At 38.3% G+C, this 21,668-nt stretch overlaps 1 protein-coding gene across 1 annotated transcript in view; it reads left to right on the forward strand.

The window, feature by feature from the left end:
• Positions 1-205: 205 nt before the first annotated feature.
• chuk (component of inhibitor of nuclear factor kappa B kinase complex) overlaps positions 206-21,668 on the forward strand; it is a 74,312-nt gene continuing 52,849 nt past the window's right edge. The window contains exon 1 of the mRNA XM_028795589.2: positions 206-578. The gene's annotated coding sequence lies outside the window, so the exon portion shown is untranslated. The remainder of the gene's footprint in view (positions 579-21,668) is intronic.

Here is a 21,668-nt window from a genome sequence, read left to right on the forward strand (position 1 = left end):
TGGATATTTTGGACTGTGACACGCTTGTTAAAGCCGGCATCTTTTTGTTATTCCTAACAATGTAAATTAACAACCAATGGGGGACAACTGGATTCATACCTGGCGTTGTGACCCGGCCTCTTAAAGTCGTACTTGCCATTTATTACATTTGTCTTTCGAAGGGGGCGTATTTAAGAAGTCATATACCAATACTGACCAATCAAAATGTGGCCATAAGATGACGTCACTTCTGGGAAAGTACGGATAGTAGCACTTCAAGAAAACTAGTGCTGTGGTGCTAGCAAGGGAATGTTTTTCTTTCTTTTTTTCAGACTTGTTGTAGTGGAAGCTGTAAGGTACTTTTGCGTAACTACAAAGGTCTTTCCAGTTGTATTGAAAAGTGTCATCGAGATGGTGGCGTTCAGTATACGCAGTGACGTTGGACTTTTGTTATGAAAAGGTGTTTGTATACATCAGTGTGGAAGGCCTGAAGTTTTGAGAAGGAGAGGTTTAAACAGATATTTACACACTAGTGGGCCCATTTCATCTTATTGGATTTACGAGCCACATCGCAAAGACTTCTGAAAGTGACGCATCTGGTAAGTTTGTATGTTTTCGACAGATCCCCGCCTGCGTTTATGTCTGTAGTGCTTATAATATCTAATGTGATGTCGCTTTCCAAAAGAAAATAAGGTTGTCCAAAATTAGTAAGAGCTTAATATTTGTCAGTGCGCACACAGCGTCTTCAGCAGATTTTTCAGATAGCAACATTTCCGAGACTTTGTAAAACCTGCTTCCGGTGCAGATTCGTTTTACAGGTTTCGTTTAATATGAAGGCGTTTATTTTGCGTATTTTACCGGTATTGGTTTCTTCCCGCCACTTAGCCCTAGAAAAATAGGAATCATGAAATGAATTGGTAGGGTATTCATTTCTAAAATGCCAGCTATTGAATATTAACCGAGGGATATCAGTATTACTCTTTGAGTATTTTTTTTAGGCGGTAGGGTGGCGCAGTGCTTAGGTCAACTCACACATTGCGCCTTAGTAATTTCAGGCTTGACCCATTTCAGGTCCTCGAGGACCAGGAGCTCTTCAGAATAGTATTAGACTTGAGTAGAGCCAGACTTGGATTAAAATTAAGGGCTGGTCTCTCTCATCCGCCCAGGCCACACTATACATGCCATATAAAAGATGGTTTTACCTCCAGCCTAGAGAATCAGCAGGTGGCGCAAGAGTCCACAGCTGTCTGCAACCTTGTCAATTCTACTGTCAGCGTCAAGTCCAACAAGAATCTCGCATACAGGCCTCAAGGTAGTCCTGCATAACGGAGGTTATTAGCCTGTTCTTTACAAGCTTCACTGCGGAGAACTTTTGTTCACAAACAAGATAAGCAGGAACTTGTAGCTAAAGCCAACGACATGATAGGCCATCAGTCAACAGGAGAAAATTTGCAGCTTGTGGCACAGTTTTTTTTTTTGGGGGGGAGAGCTAAATAATTTCAATCATCAGCTCCAGGGACTCATCACCCAGAGAGCTACTTCACTCGTCACACACAATAAATGTTGTTTTTAATCTTACAAAGGGTAGGCATATTAAAACTCATATTGACAAATGGATAGCCTTGTTGAAGGTATAGTAATAAAATATTACTGTAATATTATTGTTACTGACAGCAATAATTGTAATCTGGAAATCACTTTTGTGCTAGAAATGCATTCAATAAATATAATTGATTTGAAGATAAATAAAATCAGACATCCATATAATCCCATGCAAGTCATCCCCCTTTTTGACAAAAATAAAAACATAAGAGCACAAATTTTTATAGGATGGAAACCAAAATATATCCGATAAATCAAATATATAGCAGCACCATGCCCATATATAAAACAGGTAAAACGTTAGCTTTGGGGAGGAATTATGCTGCAGTAAGTCTGCTGTCTGATAAGGTTGCACCATTTAAAGGATAAGCTCAGTGTTTTTCAAGTTGAAATTATTTCTTCACAATCATAGAATATATTAATTTGCCACATAAGATTGTGCTCTAAAATTAAGCATTTTTAATACGTTTTAAAAATTCCATGTCTGCTCTTGCAGTGGTGCCAATGGTTAAAAAAAAAAAAAAAGCCTTAAAGCTTACCAATTACTCCATTTATGATGCCAAAAATCTTATTTAGTATTGATCCGCCACTTGAGATTGCACACATATTGCAAACCAGCGTATCCATGCACAAAACAAAACATTGTGGTAGCATTCAGCCATTTTTAAAGGAGACTGAGCACTTTATTCTCTTCACTCTTCTTCCTTGGCATCTTTCAGGGCCAGCGCGTGAATTCACTTCGGCAAATCGCCACCAAGTGTTGCTGTTGATGCTGAATGATGCAAATTGCTGTCTGTGTTCTGTAGACGACTTGGGAATTGTAAATAAATAGGCCCCCTTACGATTGCTTATATTCTTTCACCATATGGGAACTTATTTAATTTTGTCAGAGGTCACTTCCACCATGCAGTGACACATGCTTCTGCCTCTCGGTGTTCCCTCAGGGTCGGAGGGAACTCATATGCCACTCCTTCCCCAGCTCTTTGTCAGTGGCTACACATCAGTAGCACAATCTCCGTCGGCAATTCTCTACCAGACATGCAGACTGTACTGGTAGTGTGTCATGAAGAGGTACGCCTAATGGAACCTCCAAAGAAGATGACAGTTTAAAGACTCCGCTAGTGCTGTGTCTGTGTCCTCACCTCATCGCCACCACCGCCGACTTTTGAAGGTAGCGCAGAGCTGTCATTCCTGTTTCATAGCACTAGGGACTGCATGAGTTTTGCATGTCCTCCCCGTCTATGAATTTTGATTATTTGTACAAAGTACAATGAAGTTGGTATGTGCTCTTTTCACTATTCTGCCAGTCAGTGTGAATCTGTATTTGTAGGCTTTGTAAAATAACTACAGAATTCGATGGGCGAACAGAAAGCATAACTTAGGAAAAACTAATCATAGCATATGAGTGTGCATCTGTCTGTCATTGTATGCCATGGCTGAACATAACTGATGAAAAAATTGAATTGCAGAGGAAAAAGTAAGATAATGAACAGAATACAGCTTGGCACTGTGGGTTTGTCATAACTCCAACATGACAAAGTCTGTGAGCAGACCTGTGCAGAAAGGCAATAATGTTCTTATCTGAAGAAAATAGTTGCAAGAATCTATAATAAAATATTTTTTTCTAATTTCCTTTTGTTTTCACCAGGATGCCTCATAAAATGCGAAAGCCATGTTTTCTTAAATTGAATCCTTGGAAATGTTTGGTTTTAAGGCTTTTTCTATATTCACCGTTAGCCCATGGTGTGTATACATTGGTCCCATTGTAAGCTGCACAAACACATGTATATACATTTAAAACTTATAAAAATGGTTCACTTCAGAACACAGTTTTAAGTGGCAAATGAATGCATAACATGATTGCGAAGAAATAATGTTGACTTGAAGAATATCAAACTTACTCTTTAAGCTAGCCCTGTGACTGCTTATGAAAAGGACTGAGCTTCATATAGGCATACAGTAGGTTTCTGAGCGACTGTCTTTTACAGTATTCACAAACATCCCGATACACATTGTGCCAAAACAAGTTTAGTTGTCCAATAATATTTATTTTAAAACCAGTTTTACTTGCTAGAAAGTGAAGTTGTGTTTAGGCTATACACAAGTATAATTAGGAAATGCTACCTGCTGACTGATTGGGAGAGGTTTGTGTTGGTTTGGAGGGGCAGGGCACCTTCAGATGAGTTCTGGGTGTATAAATAAATTAATGCTGAATCACTACTCCAGTTATCACTGTTTATTTTAAACTTTCTTTATAGCTACATAGAGTATATTTAGCTGACAAACAGATCCTCAAATATAAAATCACAGCAGTGTGTATCAATGAATTTGTTGATTTTGCAAGACTGCAGATTTTCAAGAGTGTCATGGAACCTCTGAATTCTGTCTTTATCTGAAAGGGCAGGTGGTGCTCTACCATAAAAGATGTGAACTGCACCTCTGCTCTGTCACTTTTTTCTTTGACTTTCCTGTTGCTGTGTTGTTAACATTTCGACATGTTTGTTTATTCCTATGCCTCGCTACATGATGCACTTTCTGAAGAAATACAAAATAATAATGAATTTCACAACATTCATAATGTAGTGATGGATTAAAACTGCTAAATAGAATACCACGAATACTGTTTTTTTTCTATTTCTGTTGGTATTTGATTTAGCAAGAAAGCAGAATGAATTTGATTTCATATATATTATCTCCCGAACCCCCAATGGCCAGTGTGGGCAAGGATTTGAAAGTGAAGTACAGGGTGTGCTAATGTTAAGCTAAAGCAGAACTGCCAGTTGCCATAGACACACCTTTAATATATGGGAAGGTAACCCATGTTAACACCAATTCAACAAATTCAAACCGGGGATAATTCATATTCATTATTTTTGGACAGCTTGATGATAGGCATAAGACCAGTGTATAAATTAGAACAATAAACTACACGAAATTTGACAAGCGTGAGGATGCCATTCACTCTGTTAGGCTTGTTTGCTCAGTGTCCCAGCACCTCATCCAGATACTTTCTAAAGATTGTCAAGGTTTCTGTTTCAACTGCTTGTCTCAGTAGTTTGTTCCTGATTCCCATATTTCTTTGAGTAATAAAGTGCTTCCTAAAAGCCCTTCTCTTTTAAATCACACTTTTGTATTCTCGTGATTTGCCTTTTAGATAAAACAATTCTGCTGCATCTACTATGTCTTTGAGGATTTTAAATATCTGGTTGGACTGGTTTTCAAAGAAAATCCCAGGTTTAAACTTCAAGTGTCTAAGTGTACATAGACGCTAAAAACCACAAGCCATGTAACTCATTCTTTGGAAAGGTAACAGTTTGGTCGTGCAGTTGATGAATTTTGTTATGGTGACACGTTTGAATAAGAGTTTAAGGAGTTGCTGTAATACATCTGTTAGTCACTCATTGCTTCATAACACAAACAAAGCCTCGTAAAGTCTGGCAATGTAGCAGTAAGCAACCAATAGGTACAGTATGCTGTGGGCTAGCCAGTTTTATTAAGACCAAACAAATTGTTTTTTAAGGTCTTGTCACATAACAGTAACTCACTAATTTAGCCACCTTCACTAACTTAACCTCCATTGCAAAGTCTTCACCATCTTTTCTACTTAACTTAAAACATTATAAAATTTATCTCCAGCACGCCTTTTGTTTTAGATTCTGGAATGTCGCATTGATCCGTTACTTAAACTGGGCACCAGCTCAACATCAGATTTTCTTTTCTGGTGATTTGAAAGTATTCCAGTGTAGGAATTAGTAAACCCATTCAAATCTTTTAGTGCTTAACCACTACTGCACAACCTAACACCATCAGATGTTTTGGGTCTACCGGTTTTATTCTGTGGATTCCTCTGGAATCATCTTTATTCTGATTGTGTATTTTGGTTTGTAAAGACTGTGTTTATGATACCTTAGGTGAACTCATTTTATCAGTACAGTAACATTTGAAATTCATATCTCCTTTTTTCTGACTGACATTTCCGTGTTTGGTATCAGTAAGTATCCAGGTATTGCCTGGTTTATGATACACAATGTTGGAGGTGGGGTAAGAGGTCATTTTTGCTTTGCTTTGAATGTCCTATATGTAGATTTCAACATTTATGTCGCTGGTTGATTTGAGACCTATCTTTCAAAAATGTAGTTGAGTTAAAAAAAAAAAAATAGAGAATTCTGAGTTAATCTCAGACAGACTTTGTGTTGACACTTGGTGTGAAGGGAATGAGTGAGTGTGGCTGGATATGCAAATGTACTATTAGGTGTTTTTATCTTCCATCCAGCTTCCTTTACGGCTTTGTTCCTATTACTCCTATAGGTGGATATGGGGTTTGAAGAGCTGAAGCCTAACTATGTCCAGATAATGGATGGAAGAACAGCCACTGCAAGTGTGTTGTCTGTTACCTTTGAACTGTTTTATTTTTAAAGGATGCACCAATACTGCTCATTGGTACTCTAATCAGTCCGATGTTGCCCTCAAGGCTACTCAGATTCAATATCGACTTCATCCTTTGTCTTTTTATGGGTATAAACAAGTACTAAAGTCGAAGGTCAGGTGATAAAAAAAACAAACTTGTACACCTGTAAGGTGACTGAATGTAAATTAGTAAGTGACTGGGAAGTGTATGTAGTTGTGGAGAACTTAAGAAGATTGTTTCTCACTAGAGAAACAACAATGGCTGTGCAAAAAAGCTGTGTTTAACATGTGGTACTTGTGTGCCAGTCAGATTTCCTTATTTATTTGATCTAGCTAAAATAGACTTTGTATTTGGAATTACACAAAATTGTCACATACAGATTTGAAGTTTTGATATATATATATATATATATATATATATATATATATATATATATACATATATACAAGGGGGGCTTCGCTCGCCTTCCCCCGGCGTTGGGTATCCTGAAATACATTAGTCGAGCTCGTTTGTCTTGGAACCGTGCCCGCTTTGCTTGCGGCATTTCAGACGCGCGTTGTAGGCGCCTGCGTTCATTGATTTTATCCAGCCGGGCTCGTGTTTGTATATCCATCAGTCGAGCTTGTTCGTTTTGAACCCGTACCTGCTTTGCTTCCGCAGTTTCAGACGCGCGTTGTAGGCACCTGCGTTCATTGATCTTATCTAGGTGTGCTCGTGTTTGTATCGTTGAGCTGTATTGTGTTTGAATTCGGTGTAAAGCGTTCAGCGGTTTGTACAGTCCCAAGCAGCACATTATTCCTAACTTCACACCGCAGTAGTGCCACTCGCAATATGGCGTTGACGCCTGCGCCTTCTGTAGTAGTGCCACTCACAATATGGCGGTGACGCCTGCGCCTTCTGTACTATCATTGTGGACCTGTGGGGCCGCCAGAGCCTCTTCCGTTTGAATCTGGGCTGCAGCGCAGATTCCTCTTTTTTGTATGGCTGTGTCGTTAGTCGTTAACTATGGGCGCGTAGTTGCTTCATTTCTCATTCACGTCAGTTGAGCTGTTTCATTTTTGGGCCGTGACTCCTTCGTTCGCGGTGGATACGACTTCGCGTGCGGTTTATGAGACGCGCGCTGTACGCGCCTGCGCAGTATGTCTCATGGTCCCATCGCTGTGTAAATGCGTCCATGCCATCCGGTTTACCATTCTCGGTTAGTAATATGGATATATATATTGTGAGCTTCGAGGCTAATCGTACCCGTGAGCTTCGAGGCTAATCGTACCCCCAAAAGATCCATACGGCCCTGGGAAAACCCCTAGGAAACATAGACAGACTACCTTCACATTTCTCCTTTCCCTTCTGGCCGGCTCTGTCGCGTAATCTGCCTCTCGCGCGGTGCTCTGCCTTCTCAAAAAGCCTGCACAGGCTTCTCTCGGTTGTTAAACTGATTTCTTGCTTCTTCTTATCCCTCTCTCAAACTGTCATCTCTGAATTGTCATGAAGGAGCACGTTTAAACTTTTGAAAAGAGACAAATGTTTCTTTGCAGTGTTTTGAAATAAAGTTCCTTTCTTTTCTACAACCTCCTGTGTATCTGTGCAAATCTGTGACCCAAGCGTGACAAGTGGTACCAGAAGTGGGTAATCCTATGTCTCATATCTCCTTGTGAAATGGCAATACAAAACACTGCAGCTGTTAGCTGCTGATTACATTGGAGATTCCAAATGACATATTGGATAATATTTTAAAAAGAAGCTGGGGAAGCCTTGCCTCATCTGGATTGGAGGTGGGCTTACTGTTGATGTTCTGAGGCCAAAAGAGCATGCGATAAGGTCTGTCAAAGAGCATAAGGAAACTACAGATATCTGTGAAATGGAAGAAACATTAAGACCTATCCTAAAATAGAGAGAGGGCAGTAGCGTAACTTCAGGGACTGGAAGATGGGAGCACTAAACTAAGTTGTTGTAGGCCATTTCATGCTATGAGACATGGGATTACAAAGTAAAAGGATAAAAAACTATGCTGTCTGAAAACGGATGCCTTCCATTTGACCAATTTCCGGGCAAATTAGGGCCGTGCCATTCTACAGTCAACACAAATGGCTGAAATCCAATTGTGGTCCCAATGACTTGTCTGAATAAATAAATCCATGGTGTTTGTCATTAAAGAAGTTGAAGCAGTTTTAAGTTCGCAAAGTGAATTAATCATCAAAATGAAGGGGGAAACTAAACGACTGCTATTGTTACTGGAGCAAGTCACAGATAAAAACAGGTCCAAAACTGGTGAACTTTCCCAGGAAAATATACAGCTTAAACAGATGCTTAAGAAATATCAGAAGGATGTGGAAGAGATGCGCATCCAGCACAGGGAATGACAGTTTGAGAGAGGGATAAGGAGAAGCAAGAAATCAGTTTAACAACCGAGAGAAGCCTATGCAGGCTTTTTGAGAAGGTGGAGCACTGCGCGAGAGGCAGATTACGCGACAGAGCCAGCCAGAAGGGAAAGGAGAAATGTGAAGGTAGTCTGTCTATGTTTCCTAGGGGTTTTCCCAGGGGCGTCTGTATCTTTTGGGGGTACGATTAGCTTCGCAGCTCACAATATATATATATATATATATATATATATAATATAATATAATAATATGAATTTTATTTTTGTCACCTTTGTTAAATTGAAATCTTTCCAATTTCTTCTTATGTTGCTGCAGTCAACACGTACTGTCATTTTCTGGAAGACCAACCACTGCTACGAGATGTATACTCAGGTTTGGGCTGTAGATAAATTTCATGCAGAGATGCGGTTAATGACAATGTAACCACTATGTGTTTATGATATTAACAAAAGGAAGAAATAAATATATATTAATAAGGGTAGATTAATTTTTCCAGTTGCACAATTCCACCATACCAATTCTCTTTGTGATGGTTTTGACATTTTTTCAAAATTAGTTTTTTTTTTTCTTTTTACATATAGCCAATGTATCTAATGATTTGTCCTGAATTTTGCACACCACTCCTGGATGTTTCAATCACTTGTATAATTTTTTCTTACACCACCTTTTAATTCTTTGCTGGTTGCATTTCAGATACACTGTATGTCCAAATAAATGTTAAATGCAGACAGTTATGTTTCCTATTAGTAAATTAAAAAAACGAAGCTATTAACAACAAATAATTTCACTAGGAGGTGCTATGTCACCACTAATAGAACATTAGAAAGTCAACACTTCTAAATTAAATGTATGCAAGTTATGTAGAGGTTAACTTGTATTTCCTTAAATAATAAATACTTAAACACCATCACAGTGCATCCTTTGGTATGTTCAGTTATTTTATTTGTTAAGCATGTAAAGAATTGCAGTGTCTCAACTTATATATTAATAGCCTACATAACAAAGCAATCTGTTCTTAATGTCCTTTCATGTCCAACAGAGCCACATATAATTGTTGCCCATTTTATGAAGGGAAAACAATTTTCTATTACGGTAAATCTAACAACTTAGAGTAGGACAAGGTGACTATGCAGGATAAAATGTTAGCACACTTTCTCTTTGATTTATTCACTTTGTGACTTTTCCTTTTAAAATAGGGTCATTGAGTATCTTAAATTATTCTTGAGGCTAGCAGGGCCACTTTTAGGATGTACAAGGACATTGTTTTCTTCAGCAGTATACTGTTTAAACAGCATTTTATACAAGCCTATTATATTGAGTTACTGTGCTTGAATACCAAAACTAGAATATGTTGTGATTATGAAAGTAACATAATGACTGTTTGGGAAATTGTATGATAAAGATGAGACCATCTGGTTGGGGATGAAGGGTCCTGCTATTCCTCCCAGCCAAAGTCACCTAGTACCATAAAAAGTAATGATCAAAGCATTACAGTTACTTTGGATTTAGTAATCAAAGATAGCACAGCTCCTTAAATTCAGGTGACCTTTAAAGTAAAATGCACAAAGTTTAGAAGACATGTTTGTCAACTTATTCCAGCACTCTGACCTTGTCTGCTGAGCTGTGTGTGGAATGAAAAAAATAGCTGAATTGCATTTTACCCACAGGCACAAAGTTTTCTTGAAGTGAACCTATGCACTTCTGTTCATCAAACTGACTGAATGTCAACAGTACTTGAACAAAAGGGAGACTGCACCCATCACTGAGTTACTGTTTGCTTTTTAAAAAGTGCTTTGGCACATTCCAGTTCACACTAAAATACCATTCAATGCTTCACAGTAACAAATTGCAATACAAGGGAAATCCGACACATGAAAAATTTATAGTAAAGCATCTTCTAGATATGAGTAGATTTCCTTTATGTATAAATGACAGTGCCAAAGTACAATGTCCATTTTAAAACTTGTTACTGTTCTTTATACCTGTCAGCAACACTTCAGTTCCTGAATTTAAAAATAATGAAGTGATGACTGATTCTAAAACCATTTGAGGTGTGGGAAAGGAATTGAGTAGAGACGCACACAAAATAATCTGTTCCTGTTGATTCCTCGTGGTTGTAGAAATGAGAAACATCAGTATTAGTATAGTAGATAGTGAGGTATTAGAAGATAAATAAGTCAGAAAAATGCACGTGGCGTAAGATTCAAGTACTTAACTGACTGATTTAAGAGCTCAAGCATTTAATATTTTCCTACTTCATCAAATTGGGAGTTATCCCATTTTTATTTATTAAATATTTTTGTAACAGAGGGTGATATGTAAACATAACTAATAATATTATGCAATTAGATGTGTTAATAGAGTACATTAAATACATATTTTTAACAGCACTATTAAAAAATCTTTCTTAATAGGCTTGTGATGGCTTAGTATCTTTCATAGACAGCAGATTTAAATTCAAGGTATATAAAAATATCCTGTTATTAGTTATTGGTTGTGGAGGATCTGTGACTAATTGTTTTCCAGTTTCTTAATGTCAATGTAAAATTGTTTGTCCCTCCAGACCATAATGGAAAGCAGGTTCTTTGTTGATTACATTTTAATGTGAGAATCACCTTTATGTGCAGCAGTGAAGTTATTGTAATGTAATCAGTTGCTACCAGTGGTCCTTCAAACAGGGAAAACACCTTATAGGCCTACATCATAAAATCAGTCAGCTATTGAATCATATTAGTTATATGTAAATTCTGCCCTTCTTTCTTTTTGTAGAAAATGGTCTGTGACCATGTCATACCAACTGGGAGTCTTTTCCAGAGACATGACCGATTTCCTCTCAAAGGTCAGCAGAGCAAGGTTGCTTAAACAGTTTTAACCCATTATACTGCGGCTGTACAACTTGACTCGTTTTAAGCAGAAGCTCCTCACAACACCTACTGATGTAGCACCAATTATTGTCACTAAAGTCAATAGCTTGTATAACTGAGGCATTGTAGCATCCAACTCCCAAGTCTTTAAAAAACACCAAGAAATCACACAGCTTACCCCTGTCACAATTTGAATGTAGGACTTCAGATCTCAGTCTCCCTAAACCAAAGAAATGGCCAGAACTTTTCAGGACACTGTGGAATGCTCCTCAGGAAATCCCTGTCTCATTTCATCATATTTCCCTGGATTGATTAGCTCTAGGAAGTGCATACTTTCCAAATTTGAAAAATGCTGAGAGCAGCCATGTACCAATTTCTGTAACAATCCTGAGGATCCTGCAATTGTGACACACTGACGCTTTTGCCTAGGATCATTTTTAGGGTCTGACATGAAACTTGCCAATCCATATTACTAACCGAGAATGGTAAACCGGATATGGACGCAGGGACATGCCCGTGGACGCAGGAGACATAGTGCGCAGGCGCCACACAAAGCCCCCCTCCCCAGAGTGAAACGGGAGAGACTACGAACGTGCACAGGCACCACACAAAGCCCCCCGCCCCAGAGTGAAACGGGAGAGAAGTAATATGGAAGCAGGTACATGCCCATGGACGCAGGAGACATAATAAAACAAGAGGAGTCAACGCCCCGCCCCAGAGTGAAACGGGACACACTACGGAGTCCACAAAGGTTCATAAATCAAACCCGACATAGTGCAGAAGCGCGTCTGATACTGCGGAAGCAAAACTGTCTCGGCTCCAAAACCACACAGCTCAACAACTAACACAGCTACAACAACGAGCCCGCATGGACAGATACAATGTACGTAGACGACTACAACGCGCGTCTCACACTGCGGAGGCAAAGTAGGCACGGGTTCAAAACGAATGAGCTCGAGTGACCGAGATACAAACAAGAGCATGCCTGGATATAATTAATGAACGCAGGCGCCTACAACGCACGTCTGAAATGCCGCAAACCAGGCAGGCACGGCTCCAAAAAGAAAGAGCTCGACTGACCGAGATACAAAGTGAAACGGGAAACACTACGGAGTCCGCAGTGGTCCACAATGCACCGCATAATAGTACGGACACAGCTCCGTATTAACAGTGGGTTGCCCCAGAGTGACACGGGCGAACGCTCCGTATTAAACGTACGTCATCCTCACACGTCCAAACTATACAGCATGGGTGAATCACATTACAGTGATGCATTATTGACAGTGCAACCACAGACATCGCTCCGTATTAACAGTAAGTGCAATTATTCATATTACTAACGGTACACAACGGAGAACTACTGGAGTCACGATCACGTCTCCAAAACTATACAGCTTCACAATACACGTGGGCGCCTACAACGTGTGTCTGAAACCGTGGAAGCATAACTGTCTCGGCTCCAAAACCATACAGCTCCACTAACGGAGCTGCAGAAATGAGCCCGCATAGACACATACAATGAACATGGACGCCTACAACGCGCGTCTCACACCGCAGAAGCAGGATGGCTGCACAGCGGGCACGGGTTCAAAACGCCGAGCGAAGTGAGCAGGGGGTGGAGCCCCCATGTTTTGCATAAACAGCTTTAAAAGCCTCCTCTGAGCTCTTCTCCTTTGCAAAAGCAAGGAGAGACTCAATTCTTTGTTTGCAGTAAAGAACATCCACAGCCCTCTGCTGCACAAAGTCCAAGACCACATCAGTTTCTGTGATTTGTTCATATGTATTCAACCTGAAAACAAACTCAAAATCATGCAGTGTCCTTAAGAAGCTTTTGGCAACATTAAGTACTGTATGTCCTCATTTACTATGGTCTCATCCTTGATAATCTTTTCAAAATACTGCAGGAGTTGTTCACCACAGTTCTCACTGTTCGTGATGTAAAGTTCCACTGAGTAGGAGCATTTCTGGGCAACCTTAAACACCCTGCGGATTCAAGAAAAGATACCCTATTGGTAGATTTAGAAGAAAAAATGTAACAAACCCAGAGAGAGATGCAAAAAACATTCTGGATTCAGACAGTCATTTTGCCCCCTGAGACAACATCAGGTTCAGTCTGTGTGCATAGCAGTGTGCAGACATTGCACTGGGTGCTATTGCTTTAACTTTAGCCTGAAGTCCATTCAGTGTGGAACCCATGACAGCAGCCCCATCATAGATTTGAGCCACACATGTTTCTTTGAAACTGTAGCCCTGCATGTTTTCAATTAAAGTATCAAAGACAGACTGGGCATCTCGTCCCTCCTGGACATCAAAAAAATCCAGCAGATCACTCCTGAATTTGACCTGCACTATTCACATATGTAACTTTGACAGACAGTTATGCATGACATGAAATATCAGTTGTCTCATCTACTTGCCATTCAAAAAAGGATACAGTTTGAACTTGACCTTTGATTTCATCAACAACAGTGGCCGCAATAGCAGAAGTCAAATCATTTTGAATGGAATGACATGCCAGAAAACACAGATGACTAGAAATGTGTGGCCAAGACAAAATCATATTTGGATAATGTTCCAGTGAATTCTCTGCAATTCTCCTTGATAGCAGATTCACTGCCCTCATTATACCCTCTAAATGCCAGCTCTTGACGGCCAAGCAGTGAAGTGATGTTAGTTAGGCTGTTTCACTGTTTCATTGTGTTTTGCTATCTGAATGTGAACACAGTCATTAATTGCATTTTCTGCTCTGACCCTGCCAAGACAACTTAACCGTGCACATTAACTCATGTGTTCATTGCTTTTCTCATGTCTTTTGTATGTCCCCAAAATCCAGTTTTGACCAACCTGAGATGATTTCATTAAGAGGCATGGCCAACAGTGCGTTCTCTTTGTTACAGAACTTCTAGTCAGCCAGCTCACCTTGTTGTACCAGTAAAGCTGAAAAGATTAGTTATTTTTCCCTGACTTTTTAACCAAATCTTGGGCATTGATCTGCCTTGCTGTTTAAATCTGAGTCTCTCCTCCTAAGTAAGTGTGCTGGAATACTTAAGAGATTTGCATGTGTGTCTCTGCCAGCGTTTTACTAATTTGCATTGACAATGGTTTTTGCTTCCAGGAGAGGATGTTGGATGAGTCAAAGAGGAAAATATAAAAGTTGAAGTAACCTCTTTCAAAGTAAATTGAACACAGTATACTATTTTCTAATTGATTTCGTAACACAGACAATGAGAGGTTTTGAAATTACAAAACGTTTTTCTGCACGCTGTATTCAGAATATCTCAATTAAAATGGAACTTTGCTGAAAATTTCCTTGAGGACTTAAGTATTCTCAAAATCGGTCCATGTACCTGGTTAATAATTACATCCTATGCAGTTTCTCTGTTTTCCCTTTTATAGTTACGTGTTTGGGAATATTATTTATTGTTCATAAAAAACAATGGATTTGTTTACTAAATGAAACATTTAATATAATATTACAATTCACTTGTAAAATTGATTGTATTTCTTGTGCAAAGCAAGTTTGTTTCAGTTTAATTTTTAATTTGTCATATAAAATTAGTCATTAAATTCTCATATTAAATTTAAGTTCTCCCATTAATCAATTAAATGCTTCATTTAGGCTTTTTCTACTCATTTATAAGAAAACAAAGGTGCATGTGAATAGTTTTGGGACTATCATTTTCATGTCAGTTTAATACATGACTCATCAATTGTAAGCTTAATTTGCTTTATATTGGTTATTTAGTGAAATGTACAAAATGTACGTTTGCTTGCTGATTGCAGTGAGAAAAAAAATCTTAGGTTAACCTAAGTAATTGCTGACAAATGTATGCTTAAAACAATTTATTTATCCTGTTTTATTACATTGTTTTAATGAGTGTGATCAGTTGCATTCATTAATATTCAGGACTGCGTCCTGCCTGTTGGTAGCGGTGGAGAAGGTGGTAAAACTTACAGTATGTGGAGTCTGTTTTTCCATTATTAAAACACATGGTGTCGAGGATGCATCAGAAAGCTTATTCTCACATGGACAAAATCAACTACTGTAGCACCTCATGTAAAGGAGGAAAGCAACTAAATTACCATAAGGCTTAGAAAAGCAGGGGCTGAAAAGATTGGTCTTTGAGATCGACCAATTTACAAATCGAGTCTTTGTTGTAGTGAAAATCGTCAGATTTTAGATCAGTGGTCAATCGACTGGAGCATCCCTCAATAATATTTTGTAAAATAAGTTCTTTAAAAAGTCAAATTTCCACTGAGGACAAATAAAGTTCTATATATCCATCTATCTATCCAGAAGAAGTTTTATTAATATTTGTCACAAGCCAGTCTTACTTGCACTGACAAAAATTGCCTTTTGAAGTTAATTTTTTTTATTGTAAGTGGTTTCACAGATGTTTTCCATGTAAATGTACAAGATTGTAATTACATTTTATTTGCCAGTTGGTTTATACTCTGTCATATTGAGTAGTTTAATGCTGTTTGTTTCATAATTGTGAGTTCATTCAAAAAATAAATCCATAAATTTAATTAATGTGGGTCATTCCGTGTCAAATCAACCAATTTTCCAGAAGTCCCAAACACTTAGGTCTCAAAAAATTATATTTTGATGAAAGAGCAATACTTTCCAAGATATAGCTAATTTTGTGAGGGGAGGAGGGTGTCAAATTTGACATGGCTTTATTTTTTCATCAAATTCACAAGGCCATATCTCAAGAACTAAACCACCTAGCGGGCTCAAATTTAGCAAACTGGTACCTTTTATAGGTATAGTATGTACCGAAATCAAAATGTTTGGTCCAGTTGATATCATGTGGTAGGAGCAGACCTTCAAAAATGGAAAATTAAAATATTTTGCATCTTTGGCTTTGCTAGGCTTTCAGAAAGCATATTTCTAACTGATAGATAGATAGATAGATAGATAGATAGATAGATAGATACTTTATTAATCCCAATGGGAAATTCTGATGCAGCCTGATGAAATTTTTCCCATGTTTAAGATACCTGTACCTACACAGGACTTTTGAAAAGACTATAAACAATCAAGAAACTGCATCAGGGTTTGACCAGCAGACCTCTCAAATGTGTAATTTGGGTATAATTTTCAGACCGACTTAATGCACTGTGGGAATGTCCAGACATTTTCTCAGTTATTTTTCATGTATCCTACATGGACCATTCTTTCCCAAGTCTTACTTTTCTTATGTGAATCTTTCATTTTTATTTTCGGTTCTAAACATGGGTTAAATTCACCATTGGCCAGTAATGATAATCATCAAGTTGTTCATCACTAAGTTGGGTATCGGATTAATGGAAAAAAAAGAAATCACCAAAGGCACATTAAGCACAATGCCTGAAAAACAGCTGCTTGATTTATCATCAAATACAACACTAGCTATATTGAAATGTTAACATCTTAGTATATATTGAAATGTTAACATCTTAGTATTCCAGCAGCAGGAATGTGACCCGTTTAATTTCTGTTTCAATCAAAGTGCAGAGTGTTAGGCATCTTTGTCTTTGAGATCAACATGGTACTGCCTCCCACAAACTGTTGTAGGTGCACTAAGCAGTACAATGACACACTGTAATGGCACCCTACAAATATCGTCTCTAGGTGGCCAATGGAAAGACTGTGCAGGATAGCTTGGATGCATGACACATATTAGGATTTCTGTTTCCACTTCACTCTCGTCACAAATTACACCAATCCAGCATTTTTCATCATACATGCACCCAACATAGCCTTCAATAGGACACTGGTCAAATGTGAGGAACGCAACTGATTAATCAGGAGTATGATTGTGAGAGGGCAGGATCTCAGCTGCTGCTTCAGTGGTGAGTATTCAGACAGTCAGTTGACTGTCTTCATCAGACACCTGGCTGATTTTGGGGTGTAACAGTGATATTCTCGAGTACCAGGTACTCTTTTGGCCATGGAAAATTGCATTCTCTGGCCAGCAGCATGAGAGAGGACATCATCATTTGATTTGACAAAAGTTTGACATTTTAGATAACTTACTGATTGAAAACTCAACGATTACCATTATTGACACATGGCGCATTCAGCCTAAGTAAAATAAGGTTTGTGTTTTGAGCAAGAAGGGACAGAATAGAATAAATGAAAAATATTTTTTAAATTACCGGCACATTCCCACATGCTGTTAGGGTGCTTCTGAAAATGAAATCCAAAATGATTTTTTGGGTTTGTGAGGTCTGCTATTCAAATCCTGATACAGTTGTTTTTCTGTTTATTGCTTTATCAGAAAGCCTGTATAGTTATCTGAATAAGGAAAAAAACCAAAAGTCTGTGTTGGTTATAAATATGTGTTTCTGAGGCCTAAACATAGCTAAGTCAAAAACTCAAATTTCAATTTTGATCAGTTTGAAGGGGCTGCTTTGACCGTGCAGGGGTCATCTGGACCAAATGTTTCAATTTTGTCACATACTATATCAATTAATATACCAGTGTGCAAAGTCTGAGCCTGGTCTGTGGTTTAGTTCTTGAGCTATGGACTTGTGAAATTTGATGAAAAAATGAGGCCAGACAAAATCGACATCCTCTTCCCCTTGGTAACTGGCTGTATCTTGGAAAGTATTGATCTTACATCAAAAAAACGTTACAGGGTGTCTCCTGACTAACATGGATACACTAAGTAATTTTTCCAGAATTTCTGAAGAGTGTGGGCCATTGGTTGATTTGACATAGTTGTAAATGGAATGACCCCTTTTTATATCAAGATTTTCTACCTCAATAAATCCTAATGAAAAGTAATACATTGAGTTTAATATATACACTATTAATTAATCTACATATTGATGATTTTTACAGTTCCTAAAAAGAAAACAAAACATATCATTGAGGTTTTTAAGCTAACCATATACATTTTTGGTATTACTAACATTTATATAGCAACACTGTATCACTACAATTATCTAAACAAATTGTTTTTACACTAAATTCAGTTGATTGAAGTTTTCATGTAGTCTAAACATTAACTACCATATTGTATTGGGAGCAAACCATGATCATAAATCAGCTTCCACAACCACACAAAATCCAAGGCATTTAAAAAAAAATTACTGAAGTATTTTCTTTCCAATCATACAAAGGTGTGGGAAATCCTTGGAATATATTGCAAAAAAGTGGTGACTTTTTATAGAAAATATCAAATTTCATGTAAAATTAGGAAAGTTTTATACATAAAATTGGTTTACTTTAAGTTACGTCAATTTAACTGTGTATGGGGCAAAATGGGTATACCATGTTTTCAGTATAAAAAAAAAAAAAGTGTTAATTTTGAGATTAACATTAAATAGGTAAATAATAACAGCAGTCCCTGAAGTTGATTTGTTTCAACATTAATTCATTATGTTAATATGACATCTAATAGGTTTTGTGTACATAACTAGAAAAAAAACATGCAATACCAGTAAATGGGATCATTTTAAATTAAACTAGCTGTCCCCCATAGCTCTGCCTACATAGTAGTGAAACAGGACAAACTTAAAAAATCAATAAACAAACAGGTATCGATCGCTAGCTAAGCGGAGGTACCAGCTTCCCACTCCCCTCGGCCAGAAGCCTCTGTCTCGGATTATTGCAGATAAATCGCTCCTGCAACTATGATACTTAGCACGATGAGAGAAGTTGCAAAATCAATCGGAATGTTCAAGCAAATTATAGAAAAAAACACGATCTAAATCCATTAAGTAGTTCTCTCGTGAAAAGCAGACAGACATAAAGACAGGCAGATGTTGGATTATATATATAAAACTAGTCATTTAGCCTGTTACAATAAGGTCGATTTCGCGGTGTGGGGCATTTCTCACCTAAGTGCACAGGTGAGAGACCGCCCGCATCCGTGATTGTTCCTGGGGCTGCTAATTTGCTACAGCTGCCATACCCTCTTGATAAAATGGAAGCGCGAGCTGGCTAGGGAGAAGAAAAAGAAAGGAAAGAGAAAGAAAGAAAGATGGAGGTTGCTGGAGAGCACGAAGCAGGGTGGTGAGAGAGCCGATGTGAGCAAGAGAAAGAGAGAATGAGCGAGTGCGTGCAGGATTGCAGACAGGCAGCTGGAAGGTGAGCCCCAAGAAGGGTGTTTGGCCAACACTCGGTGGGGGCAGAAGGAAGTGGTCTATATATATTTATATTTATATATTTAGTCATTTAGCCCGTTACAATAACGGGTGCTAGAACAGTAGTGCATAAACATTAGTAGGAACAGTCTATATTAAATGGCAAGGGACTTTGACCTCATTCTTTTTGTTGGTTGTATTTTTCTTTCTTTCAGCCTTTCTTTTGTTGATGTTTACTTGTTGAACTGACCGTTCTTCGTGGGCTGCCGCCATGTATTGCGTGTCTTTAATTTTCTGTGACAGTAATACTGTCTTGTACGTCCGCTGGCTTGTACGTCCGTAATATACCTTTACCGTAGATACTCGCGTATTAGTCGATCTTGCAGATAAGTTGAGTGTATTTTTAAGCCGAAAATTACGAAATTTGTTATGACCCGCATATAAGTCGAGGGTAAAACTTGACAGCTATCAGAGATAGAGGGCGACAATCAGCTGTTAATGGCGACAAAACTTACTGTCACGTCACAGGCATTCCCTCTGTGCTTGGAGAAATGCTAGACTTGTTGACTCGGCAACTAATCCTTGCATGTGCGTGAGTTGCAAAATGTAAACAAAGGCAAGATGGCGTCGATATGTCACAAGGGAGCGAAGTGAGTGCAGAAAAGAAAACACTCAGCAGACGATGTTTTACACATTATTGCTGAGTCGGACTCTGATTTTTCAGAATCGGATTTTATTGACAGTGATCAGGAATCAAGCAAGAGAGTGAGAAGCCGGCATCAGCTGATCAGACACCAGCCGATGCCGCGCCAGCTGATCGGCTGCCAACTGAACGTATTCATGCAGTCGATGCACCTACGGCAAGGTTCGCATGGGAGGAATACCCAGACATTGATCCGTGGGAGCCGAACTGGCTACCGGGCTTCACAAGACAGCATGGCTTGCTGTTGGGCATGACAGATCACCCGCTGCTGGACTACTTCAGGCTGCTCTCTCCTGATGCTGCTTTTCAGCTACTGTCAGACGAGACAAACAGGTAGGCAGAGAAATTTTTTTGAATCGCGGGCTGCGCTTGCATCGCGTTGATAGCATGCGTTGCCTTGGTTCTTTTGATTCCAAATCTGGTTGCACGTGGCAGCTAATGGTATGTTTGTTATCCAAAACCTGCAAAAGCTAATGCTCATATTCAATTATTTCACAGTTTAAAGAATTATTTAATGAAATTAGAAAAAAAACTAGCTAATTAGCAATAGTATTGCTGGCTTATAATTATTTCAAAGACCATGGGAAATGTCAGATGACCGGTGACTTAACACTGTGAAGCGTTGAGTGTGCAATGTCATTACCCAAATTCTATGGACAATTGTGTTGCCCCGCAGATAAGTCGACCCTGTTTTTTTGAATGAATTTTAAGGCATAAATTTTTCGACTTGTACGCGAGTATCTACGGTAATTTTCTCTGGCGGTAATACAGGCGTACGCGTCGGTAATATGCCTTTAATCTCCTCTGACAGTAATACTGGTTTGTATGTGGCTGTAATATGAGTCACTGTATTGTTTACCTTTAATTTCCTTCCGCAGTAATACTGATTTGTATTTCCGTAAAACGCCTGTAACTTTCTCTAATAGTAATATCGCGCATTGCACCGTGCCCCGCGCATGCGCACTTCACCAGAAGACACACACACGCGGACACCTGGACGCACACAGGGATTTTATTAAAGAGGATATATATATTTATATATATTATATATATATTTTATATAGAGAGAGTAACTTAAATTACATACATAAACTAAACATCCCCAAGAGTTTAGAAGTGTAAGAGAGCATAGTCTTCAGCCAAGTTAGTAGTGTCATGTGAGTTATTTCCTTTATGGTCCTTTGTAAACCTTAATTTTATTTACTTTATAAAAAAAAATATATATATATATATATTTTTTTTTTTGTATAACAAAATTCTGGTAAACCATATTGAAATATATCTTTTAAGTTTGACACTTCACTAATTTTGTTTGCTTTAGATTTTTGTATGTTTGGTTGAAAAGGCCTGGACGAATATGCTCTGGAATATATTTAACTATTAGGTTATATTTCTCAGAGCATATTTTGTTAGTTTTATGCAGAGCTCTAACTACCTCTCATTTACAATCGAACACTATGCATAAAATGAATAAAATAATTTGAATTTTAGAAACTAAGCAGTTTTGTATTTAAGCTTTATCTGGTTGAAATACTTTCTTATCCACAAAACTACTATACTTTATTTTCATCATTTTGTCTGTTTATTAGAATATTAGACTGCAGTATTTTATAACTTGTCTGTTGTATATTCACCTAATAAAAATAGTTATTTAC

The sequence above is a fragment of the Erpetoichthys calabaricus genome, chromosome 2 (genome assembly GCF_900747795.2).
Source record: "Erpetoichthys calabaricus chromosome 2, fErpCal1.3, whole genome shotgun sequence".
NCBI lineage: Eukaryota > Metazoa > Chordata > Cladistia > Polypteriformes > Polypteridae > Erpetoichthys > Erpetoichthys calabaricus.